Source organism: Nicotiana attenuata, unplaced genomic scaffold, assembly GCF_001879085.1.
Source record: "Nicotiana attenuata strain UT unplaced genomic scaffold, NIATTr2, whole genome shotgun sequence".
Classification (NCBI taxonomy): Eukaryota; Viridiplantae; Streptophyta; class Magnoliopsida; order Solanales; family Solanaceae; genus Nicotiana; species Nicotiana attenuata.
Genome location: NW_017675255.1, coordinates 39,438 through 49,411, shown reverse-complemented (window position 1 = coordinate 49,411; position 9,974 = coordinate 39,438).

The following is a 9,974-nucleotide window of genomic DNA, read 5'->3' as shown; positions in this document are numbered from 1 at the left end:
GCAAAGCTTTACCTGGAACACGGCATTATAAACAACGTACAATCATTCTGTTGTTCAACACATTGGCAACCATTTAGAGCTCATGTATCTTGCTCCATTTTACCTGTTATTAAAGTGGCTCATGCCACAGCTTCTGTATACCAATAAGTTACCATCATTGGTATCTCTGTCTTTGCCGATTTATAGCTTCCATGAACTGTTCATCTGCAGCAGTATGAATAGAAACACATATTAGTAGGAAACGGAATAACATTTATCTTCATTCATTTTTTCCCAATAAACCTAGATTGTTGTTATTATGACATGTTCAGTTGCAAACAGAACATATCTACTAATACAAGTGTTGCAACGCTTGATTGACTCGGACATCAGATATGGCATGTCGCATATGATTCTTTTCAAAACAGAATTTAATGAGTTTGCATTATATGTTATAGCAAACTTTAGCGTTTGTCACAATGCATACAAGTTCATAACCAAAAAATTAATTTAGCCCTCACATATACTTACAATACAACCTTTGCTTAAACATGTGATCCACTTTTAACAATATATGTCTTTCTTCTGCGGCCATATAACAAATTGATAACTAAGGTTGATGTGGACGACACTGAATTATTTGGTACATATACCTTTTACCTAAAATTTTTAATAATTATTTTTTCTGCCTATCATTTAAATATCTTATTAATATTTAAATTCAATTAGCGAAATTGTCATGTTGGAGTTGTCAGTCCTTTCGATGAGAAAACAGTTAATTACCTACAAAAAGAAATGGAGCAATTGTTATTATCTTGGCAGAGAACTTCGACTTTAAAGAGGCAACAATCAACTTACACAGCATGGAACCAATGGAAATTGAGCATTTTTCCACCCACTTTTGTTAACTTAGCATCCTCATCAAAGGCCCGAACCTTAAACAACAGATCCAGATTTTTAATTATCGCTTCAGTTGTTGCAGTATATTTGAAGTGAAAGTTCATCAAATCTTAACTCACATTTCTGTTGAGTAATACCACAACATTTCCAAGGTAAATCATTTGTATTTCTGGAACTGTGTAATCTTCCTAATCTTTCATGTATCTATGCGGAGTCTATAACCTCAATTAATTCGCAGGAGCTGGTCGTCCTGCTTGACCAGCACGTTCGTTGGCACACGTCTTCTACATGGTAGCGACCACCAAAAACTCAGTTCCTGTCCGAGGTTTGTAATACTTGATCTTAACATAATAAAATTTTAAAGATTAAGAATATTGCTAGAAATCACCAAGTTTAATTTTACTGTTTTCTCTTTACTGTATGGTTATATTGAACTAAACAATATCATTTTTTTATTCCAGTAAAGTTTTGGCAGTAATCGTCAACTTATTTTAATTTACTTAACATCCAAAGTACAAAAGGAGCATCAACAACAGAAGCTATCACACTACAAAGAGTGACTATGAGTATGTAAAGAAATATCAACTGAACCTTCTTCTCCTTTGTTTGCTTTTTAGAAAGTAAATTGAAATACAAGTTTACTACTGAAGGTCAATTTATTTTTTTTAAACAATTTGTAGGTCTGTAATAAAGATAAGGAGTTGATCTTTATTGCTAACAGAGCAGCCAAGATAGGTACATGTATTGCCGCTACAGTTTTACAAGAAGATTCGAATGCACTGATTTCTGGAAATAATATCGACGGAATGTATATAAAGAAGAAAACAGCATTTGATCTTTGCATATGTAACAGTTAGCGAAAAAAATCATGCTGTTATAACTTATTTTAGTAGTTTATTAGTTATGAACAACATATTTGTATCATTTCATGTTTTCCCTTCTACCAAACTTTGCGATTTAGTTTGTATTTACTTCGACACCAATACATAATCAATTGTATTGAAAAAATTTGTCGAATACGAACATATCACACTACCATTTCCATCTGTTTATTTCGCTACTCAATAGGTCCATTCGTATTATAAGTATACGGTATGACAAGTTTGTTGCAAAGTCAGTAATTACTTTTCGTTAGTTAGGCGTCATTCTGATAATAGTTAAAGTGATCCGACTTATATACGTTACATTATGAATATTTGAACGTGTGAACCTAACCAGCACATCATTTTCACAATTATAATTAACTTACTGTTGTACTCAACGTAAAAGCATTCAAATAATAAACTGAACATTTCGTTATGCTTATACTCCAATTTTTAGCCTTTTTAGCCTTTTCGTTAGCCTTTTTCGTTATGCTTATACCTGTTCAATTAATTGTTATCCTTACAGTTTTCGTTTTCAGAATTTTGAATATGCAGTTGTTTCTGTTATCATATTTCCCACACGTTTTCCCACTCCCATCAACAATCCTCATGTTCCTCCCCACTACTTCACATCTCCCTTCACAAATCATCCACAATGCCCCACTATAACCACTTCCCCACTATACTAATCACATCATATTATAAAAGAACTTAATAAAGGAGGCGTTAAAACAAGAATAGGTGAAAGAAGAGTATTATGTAACAAGTATTTCTGCAAAATCAGTATAGCCTCAAGTCGTAAAATTTTCGCACAATAACAAAGATATGAAGTTTAATGCACTGTTTGCACATTTACGATTTACATAATTTTTGTTTACCTAATCAGTATAGCCTCAATATTTTGAATCTTTATCTAACCATGAATAGATGTTGCTGCCCAAAGGGCTATCCAAAATATTTTGTACTACAGTAACACCTGTACATTTTATATTATACATCACATTGAATACAAGATCAAGTTTATATTTTGCTGCTAAAAATATCTCTCTTTTTTGAGTTTACGTAGTGAATACAAGATCAAGTTCAGTTTCTGCTACTGCAACGATCCTTCCCTTTGCTTGATTTAATATATTCAGATGTTGATTTAACTGGAAATCTAGAGTACTTGGTTAAAATTAAGAAATTTAATCTGCCTTGACTAAAATAGTGAATGTCGAATTTCTTTTAACAAATTCAACTCTTTTATTTAATACTCAAACATCCAAACACACCACCCCAATTATATCACTTATGGTTACTGTTTTTAATTGAAATATAGGATAGAATCATGGACATGAATATACTATATTTTATGTGAATGGGGTAATTTATTATGTAAAACTGTAATTGTGTTGTCATCTTATTAGTAAACTGACTTAAATTACGCTGCGTACCTAAATACTCATATCGTAATTTAGCATAATGTGGTGTCTGTTTTTACCCTAGTCGTTACATGGCTAGAATTGCTGAAAGTTATAAAGTTTTTACACTTCCTTTTAATTTTCAGAAATACAGAATTTGTCTCGCAAATTCTTCTCATCTCCTTTAACATTCGAAAAAAGTACCACAAAGTTATTTCTATTTTTTTTGGCGGTCGATGGTCAACCAAGGAAGCTTTATATCCAGTACACATGTTTGTCCTTCATTCACTTTGACAATTTCTTTTAAAATAGTTGTATAAATCCATCATTATTTTCAAATAATATGCATGTCCTATATTATCACAAGGATATGTTGTAGCGATTCTTATTGTTTAATTGGTCTTATTTCAGATATGGCTAAACAAGGACACAATCAAATTAATCCAACTACGAGTTCTCAAATTCAACAAAGGGGACAACGTAGAAGGTTTCGCCGTCGCAGCATTTATTCCTATAATAAATCAGACTCAAAGGCTGAAGTTATCAGGAAAATCCCAACGGCGATACAAAATAAGTTAAGAGATCGAAGGGCTAAAAGAAGGGAAAGAGAAAAAAAAATTTAGAGAGCTTAGGCCTTCATTAGACGAACAAATTAGAAATTATCAAATTACTCGAGATGAACTAATTGATTCTATAGACAAAATTATACTATCTGATTGGGAAGCTTTAGTAATTTTAGTAGATTCACTTGGTCAACCGTTAGGTACAATTTTAACTGACATTTATCACGAGGTTTGGCCAAGTGAACCTTTTTGGGTTTATGTTGTTAAATTTGAAGCTGAGTGGGAGAACCGTCTGTACAACTACCTTTAAATTTACAATGAATGAAAGTTTGTTATTTGTTTGCAACATTATCTGTCATTTTACTCTATTTGTTTCTTAAGAGTATAACATAAAATACAAAACATAATGGAATAACACTAAATTCTTCCTTTAAATAAGGCAAGTTTAACAAGATACCCAATGTCTTAAATAAGAAAAAACATGAATAAAAACATTACTTTACGCTCTTTAGTTCATTATATATAATTCTCATGTATAGTAATACTTTACAATCTGTTTTGCCTATTTTCAAATCAAATATTTATGAGGAATATATTTTTATTTACGTAGTTACAAATATTAATTCATCCAAAATATACTTGCACTACAGTATACCTTTATAAATTAAAATATTAACTTAACTTAAGTTCCTTTCGATAAGTAAAATTAAACATAGATATTTATATTATTCATACGAAGCAATGGTTTCGGAAGTAACATACAAGAATAATTTGTACACGACTTGATTTTCGTCCCATGGCGTATACAACTTCGAGTATAAAGTTTTACAAGACGGTCTCCTACAGAGGTTTTTATGTATATATCAATTTGCCATGGTAGATTATAAACATTAACAGTATTTGGAATCACTATAATAGGTATTCCCATCCTTTATGCAATTTTCTTACTGTGGTTGAAGGTGGATCCATTCTCTTCTCTTACTTCATATGATAATAAACTACATCTTACTACTGTATTGCGATGAATTATGAGTAAAATTGAAAGGTATCACCTACAAAATATATTTAAAAAAACCAGCAGCTATTGTTCAGAATCCATATCACACAACACCTATAGGTAGAGTTGAGCATTCACCAATTACAAAAACTCCTAACATTACAACATATGCGTTAAAATAGTTTCATGATGGTAGGTGCATGCTAATCTCCAATTAAAAAAAAAAATTAACCATTTCTTACAAAGACCATCTTCTTGGAAACGATATATTCTGTCGTACAATCCACATTTTTTGCAATAAAAACAACAATTGTTCCATCAATGTGGAAGGCATGCACCTTATAATTCAATGTTGGAATGAATGTAGATACAACCACAGTCTTATATAACAACATTTGCGAGGGACAGTAAAAGTACTATCTGATATTTCTCTGTTGCTCAGACCATTTGTTTTTTTCTTTACTGCTCTTCGTTGATACTCTGTAAAAAAATACAGCTAATACATCAATTATCAAAGATAAATACTTTATCTATCTGTCAAGTTGCTTCATTTCATCGATGAACATAAATAAGGTAAACAATGAAATGCTAGTTATGACTTCATGCGTTATAAATTATACTCAAAATTTTGATGTTTGACTTTATAATTTTCGTTATAGGTGTTGGAGATCACCATACGTCTGAACTAGCTTCACAGGTTTTGGAAAGTTTCTTCAAATACTACTGTCATGCACTTCATTCATACGTAGCCACCTATATTACTCTCAACAAAATTCATCTATTTATTTTTAATTTTACTCCTTTTGTATTCGATCGCTAATTCTAATTTGCAATATACATATTTTTATTATCTATAGACACTCTTCTTTTCTTATAATTTATCCGCGCATTGCGCGGGTACTATACTAGTTTAACATAATAGTAAAAGAAACAGACTTCTCTTTATATATATATATATATATATATATATATATATATATATATATATATATATATATATATATATATATATATATATATACGCACTATTCTTGATGTCCTTAATACATATTTTATGTGTATTAAATGTCAAACCAAATTTAGCAGTTGCATCTAACTATTTTGGAGATTCCTATTAGAATAGGACAAATGGTTACCTCTAGTTTTTCCCCCTTCAATTATCTAGTTTGATGAAAGAGTGGACTTGTGAATAAGAAGAAGGATAGGTACTCTCTACTCAGCTCGAACCTTGCAACACCTAAATGCAGAGTTAAGCTGGCTACTTTTCAGTCATATGACAAATTTTTTCAAATGTGACAAGGTGCCTAAATGACTGCTTAAACACCCTCATCACCAAAAGAATTGAAAAATGTAAGAAAAAAGAAAACGATAATGAAAATGTATATTAGCTAGATGTGGTATTAGGGTTTGGAATAGAGAAAGATTCAAGACAAAAAGGTTTAAGCATAGGGATCTTTACACAAATATCCGGCTATTTTTACTATTTACTTTTTTGGCCATATACATTGATTATACATTAATTATATATGATTACACACATATAATACATGAACTATGCATATATTATACCTCCACCGGCTATTTTTAATTTAAGCGGTTAGGTGGACAACTATTTGAGTTAATTCTATCAGGGTTAAGAAGAAATAGCCAAGTAATCAGCACAGATATAGTGCTGATGTGCAAGAGCCAAGAGGGCTATGTAGTAGAGGAGCAAAGCCTTAATTGCCGTAGTCCATCTCATTCTCTTGTTTAGAAGTGTTGGATAATGGATACTTGAGAGAAATGTATATTTTTAGCCGTTTTCGAAAATATATCCAACAAAATGTTATTTTGTTGTAAGAATCTGTATTATATATATATATACAAATTTTATATACCTTTTTGGCTAGATAGTGCAATTAATTTTGACCGACCGGCTAATTTCGTATCTTGTCCGATACTTTAAGTCTCTTTGGTTTGGGCCTTGTAATGGGCCAGAAGTGTCTAACTTGTCGGTCCAGTCAGAATTTAAGCTTTGTTGTAACTAGGAAAGGGGAAGGAAATGAAAAAGTTGACACAATACATTATACATCAGAGGGATATTAAATTAAAGTCGTTGGACGCAAGAGCTATGCTTTTCGCCAAAAATAGGAATGAAGCTCTTTTCAAGTTAAAGCCTTACCCAAACAGGTGCATGGGCTTGCTGGAAAATGTGAAGAATATTTCTAGAACAACTGTTACTGGGTGGAGCTCCTCTACAATATTGAATAATTAATTTAAATAACCATTCACTCTATCTCTCAAATTAAAAATAGCCGACGAATTTATAAGATATATTATATAATGTATATATATTTATATATAATCAACGTATAATCTATATATACTGCTAAAAAAGTAAATAGTAAATTCCACCGACTATGTGTGTAAAGAGCCCAAGGAGATATTCAAAAAATTCCTCTTTAGTTTTGTGTAACTATATTAGTTATTTCTCGAACTACTCTATTCCGCGAGTAATTAGTTTTATAAATTTGATACAATCATGTCAAGTTATTTAGCTGAAAAGGAGATAGCGAGTACTTTACGCTTTCTAGCACACTATATAAATTGTCGATCGTGAGATTGAAAAGTTAAGTAATTCGTGTAAATATACATTTCTAACAACTTGACTACTCATTTATGATTTATTAAAAACTAAATAATCCTTATAGGTATCCACCTCTAACAACTTAAAGTTTAAGTTATTCTCCTTTGTAGTAACTTACAAGCAATTTTAAGAGAGTGACAAATTGGAAAACAATTTGAGTTGTTATTATAGCGTTTTAAATTGTAATTCCTCTCTCTCTCTCTCTTTCTCTCCCTCTCTTTGTTTCTTTTTTCTAAAGAAAGAACTTTCTTTTATTAAAAATCAAAGAAGATGGATTTCGTACGCTCACTATATTAATTTCACCACTAGTGCACAGTGATTCTTACAAAATAAGAGAAAGGTATACTAAAATGTAATTAATGTAGCATGCTAATTATAATGTATATTTTGGTGATTTAAAAGCTAGAGCTTTAAATGACACTTTTCTCAGCTTTTTTCATTGAACAAATTACGAATAAAGCTTATGGAAGAAAAGAGTACTGATCTCTTTCTATACATCAACAATCGTATAAACTTCGATTTGCAAATTTATCTTTTATCGAGTGAATATAGTATATTAACTAACAAATTAAATAGTAGTAACTTAAATTTGTATAGATATTTGAGTGGCAATTTAAAAAATTGTGGAAGCCACAAGATGCAAAATGGGAGCATATCTAATGATGAGAGTACACAGATTCTCCACGACCATATTGTAACAAAAATTGTGGCAGAAAAAGACCCCTGAAAATCCTATGAACCAATCTCAATCACCAGTTCCCTCTTCTCATCTTATCCTTTTCATTCAATCTCTCCTACTATCATTTTTTCACCAATTATTTTATTTTAGTATCTTTTTTTTTTTTAATTTTGTTTACCCATTCGGTATCCTGTACCCATATTGGAGTCCGACTATATCCGAATTCGCATCATGCACCGCGTAAGACTCATTAAGCGCTCGATTTTTTCCATAGTATATTCTTCCTTATATTGTTGGGACAACTCCTTCCATTGACACTTTTTAAATCTGATCGTCAAATAATTCAAAATAGGAGAACACTACTATTACCAAGATTCATTAGTGTTAATTTTGATCTAAAAATGTTGAACAGTCTAAATTGTTCATAAATTTGGACATTTAAGTGGGAAGATGAGGCATCTCAACTTCAGTCTTTTATTGGCCAAAACCAAGATACTGCTTCTCATCTTCACCCTGGTCGTTTTCAGTATAGTATCTCTAAATCATTGAAGATTGGGGTCACAGATTGATACTTCCTTTTTAACTTTACTAGGCGTTCGCTTCTTTAAATTTATTACGTATAACCTATAAGGTTTGCGGTGGAGTGATAAGTACTTCTTCCTCATTAATTAGAAATTTCGAGTTCGAGCCCAGAGTATAAAGTCGTCTTTGTTAGGAAGTGTTTTATTCCCAATGTGAAACTTTCTAATGCGAATCCGGATTTAATCGAACCCCAACTCAAATAATGGATACCATGTGGGAAACCATTTTTTTATTAGTATAAGTTAAACAGTTGAATCCTTTACTATATTAAGAAGACGGAATATGCTTGATATATTCTATGAAATTTTGGAAGCTACGTTACAGCTTGTTTAAACACTATATATTCCTAATTTGCTAGATAAAAATTAAGCGATGAACTCCGAATTCAAGTGACAAGTTTAAGTTTAGATCAAAATCCTACATAAATTAGAACCAAAAAAGGGACACAAGACGGATTCAATTAAACAAACAAATAAGATAAAAGCATTAATCTAATGATTATAATTTCATTCTACATCACTTAAATGACTTAACTAAAAACACTTGCCTTCTTTACCTTCTCCTTTCTCACCATACAAATTCCCTAAGAAAAATGAGTAGATAATATTGACTAAGAACAAGAAGGAAAGAAGAACAACTTATCAAAAATACTGTGTCGTGGCAAGCCACTGCCTTGAAAGCGATTTCGTGGCTGGAAGTTTAGAATTTGCACAAAACAGTTGCCCAGAAAGAACAGAGATGAAGGTTTTTTCTGTAGTTGTTACAGAAATTAAAATGTTGTAGGAAGAAAGTAATGATTATCAAGATGAATTCTTAGTTAAGAATTGAGCGAATATGATGGCTAATGATCATCTTATTTATAGGCAATTAGGGAGGTTACATGTATGACAAGTGTAGAGAGTCTTTTAACACTTGTCCAAGTATATTAGTCCATTTGACAAGTGTACCTAGTCTTCCATGCATGAAGACACATAATAGATTTGCATAGCCACTTATCAAAGCCATTTAACACTTGGTTTTAAATCAATGTCACATGTAAAGCTCTTGCCATGTACCAATTATCTAAGAGTATTTGACCACTTGGAAATAGGTAGGATACTAGTAAAATAAAAAGACCCATGGCTATTGGTTGTAAATGGATTTGCAAAAATAAATCTTTGACTTTGCATTATAAATAGTACCAACAATCTCCCACTAATGCAAAGACAAAAATAGAATAATTCTGGGGAAAAGAAGGAACATGTACTTAAGTGTCAATACCTTTCGATTTGAATTGACACGTAGTGAAATGAGGCAACAACTAACATCCACAAAGTGAAGTACTCTTGAACTGAATGGACATTAGTTGAGACTCCACAACAGATACTATATCCTTAATTTTATGC